Here is a 2,634-nt window from a genome sequence, read left to right as displayed (position 1 = left end):
CCAGTGAATTCATGCTTCACAGCCATTCAGATCTACAAGTATGAAATACGAGATGCATGTATTCAACTTTCCTTCATCGCCTTCTTTAAATGCTTTTTTTTTTTCTTTTCTGAGTCAGTCCCCACAGGAGCAGACCATGTGAGCCCATTAAGAGAGCGGTTCATTCCCACCTGCCACCTCGAGCCAGCCAACACTCGCAGCTACACCATGCCATCCCTGATTATGTAGAGCCGTTCCAATCCTGAGTGGCAGGGTTTGCAAAAACAGCTGTTGGGCTCCACAAACATTTGGAGGAGGGGAAAATGTGAGGTAGGTTTCGACATTCTTCAACTCCCTTTTACTGAAAGAAGCAGCTGTGATCTTCCCCTGTAAGAGAAAGTAAACAAAAGCTGGCAGTGCTCAGCACCATTCAGCAGCAAGCATTCAAATGGATTTTTCCCCACGGAAGTCACAATCCCAGCACTAAAGGCGAGGCTCCGTCCCCCACCCCGCAGCACGGAGGGAAAGCCAAGTCTTTGCACGCTCTGTTCACTTGATCAAACTGTGCAATTCAACCCGAATGAAACAAACGTGAGTCAAGTCCCCTGACTCACTCAGCATTTCATTACTGGTTATCACACGCGGTGTTGTCAAGTTTCAGCAACCTGTTGAGTGCACCAGGCAAAAAAAGCCATGTTTATCTCTGAGAGACAGGCTCTCTTAGGTTCCGTGGCAGGAGTATCTGTGCGTCTGGGCTGAACTGGCTACGGGAGAAGTGGATCCCTGAACAGGAAAGTCCAGGTATGTTTAGAGGTGCTCTCTGATTCAACTGGGTGACTCACTCCTTTTGTTTCCTCTTCCCTTTTATTCGCTCAAACAGAAAACAGGGTATTCATTTATTCCTCTTCCCACCCCCATTCCTCTTAACTGCCAGGGCCATCTGTCCATACGAAACTGTTTTTGGTTGCACAGTTTTGAATCCAGGTGACTATCAAAATGAAGAAGTGATTGTCCCTTAATGTTTTCTCTGAAGAGATTAAAATTTTTTAAAGCCTTTGTCTGTGTTTGTTTCACTCTCCAGCTGGAATCCTGAGCTCACTGAATTGCAAGGAGGGAGCCTGGGAGCAGCCACCGTGCTGATGGAAGGTCAGCGTGTCCTAACTCGGCTGGAATTAAACCAGTGCTTTTAAAACAATAGGACTTGGATGCTTAACATGGTTATATTTTCAATCTCTCCTCAGCTTAAGGCAGTTTGGTTGGCAAGTAAATGCACTGAAAAGTGAAAAATAAGAGAATTCTTTTGTGCCCAGAATTCTGTAATTTAATATACCCAATATATCCATACACATATGGTTTTCAGATGAAGATAAAGAATTTGCCTGCAGGACTCCTGTATCCTGTGTTGCCTCGTTTCACCCGGTTGTGTAACTGGTTTTTACAAAGCCATTGCTTCTCTAAGAAGTGTTCTCTAGTTAAACATGTGCCAAGGGAGAGGAAATGATCAATGGATCACTTCTTCGAAACATCCTCCCAATGGAAGCTGTTCACTTTTATCATCTTAAAGAGACAGATATAGGTGTTGAGAGAAGGTGTTAAGATTTGACACACTTCATTCATCTTTTTTTTCCCCCTCATGTCCACAAATGAAAATCTAAGTTAAGGAACATTGTTTCCTAGGTCTCTTTATGTTCTCACATTATCATCACTTTTGTTGCTGCTGCTGTGGGGGAGCTGAAGGAACATGAGATGACCCTCCTCAGATACCTGGGTTTTAAATTCAGTTCACATCTCTTAAGTGAATTGGGTTTGCCCAGCAAAGTCTGACTGTCGTGTGGTCCCTGGAAACATTACCAGCAAAGGCCCTCCCCTCAGGAGAAAACAAATACAGATGTCTCCTATAAGCCCATCTTCCAGCCATCACTCACACCCTGGCAGCCTCTCCCGAGCCAAAGATCTCTTCTCTAAAATCACTCACAGTCAGACCGTTTTGTGACATTCAGAAATGGCTGAAATTCTTATAAATCCCAGGTGGGTTGGGAGCAATACCACTATGAGTCAATAATTTTCATGATTGCTAAAATTCAATAAACAGTATTTCTTAAAATTAACGGAAGTCAGCATATGGCAAGTTCAGCATGGGATCGATTCAAGGGGAATTTATAACTGAAGTACCCCAAAGGCACCCGTCCCAACACAGTTTCATATGAGGGGGGCCCCCTGGTAGGTGTCTACAGCAGAATTGCCCCAAGGTCAGAGCATCCGCAAGGCCAGTGCCTGAGCCATTGCGTCTGACCGTCTTTTAATTCAGAAGAATGACCCGCTCCATTTGCGAAGGGAGCCCTTGGTGCCAGGAGTTGCGCTTGGATAAATGTGGTATCTTTAATATTTACAAGTATGAAAGGTAGAAACTAGGTGCATTTTTTTTCAGATTAGGAATTTGAGCCTTAAGAATGGGGGAAAATGCAATTAGATAGATACCATTTAAAAAAAAAAACCCAGTATAGATGATATAAAAGAACCATCTTTCCAAAGGAATCACGTAGACTCATAGTGCCAATTTCTATGCGCTATGGTTTAATACATTCCTGATAATGAGGATTTGGGGAGTGCTAAATTAATTCCTTGTTACATCCTAGGATACTGTTAGGTTGGCCA

At 43.5% G+C, this 2,634-nt stretch overlaps 1 long non-coding RNA gene across 1 annotated transcript; it reads left to right on the top strand.

Moving 5' to 3' along the window:
• The first annotated feature begins 646 nt into the window (after window positions 1–646).
• On the top strand, window positions 647–2,430 carry LOC123479246 (uncharacterized). The gene is made up of 2 exons (XR_006654803.2): window positions 647–780; window positions 1,061–2,430. It is a non-coding gene; the product is annotated as an uncharacterized lncRNA (long non-coding RNA).
• The last annotated feature ends 204 nt before the right edge of the window (window positions 2,431–2,634 follow it).

Source organism: Desmodus rotundus, chromosome 3 (assembly GCF_022682495.2).
Source record: "Desmodus rotundus isolate HL8 chromosome 3, HLdesRot8A.1, whole genome shotgun sequence".
NCBI classification, from domain to species: domain Eukaryota; kingdom Metazoa; phylum Chordata; class Mammalia; order Chiroptera; family Phyllostomidae; genus Desmodus; species Desmodus rotundus.
This window is presented reverse-complemented; position numbering and strand designations above follow the sequence as displayed.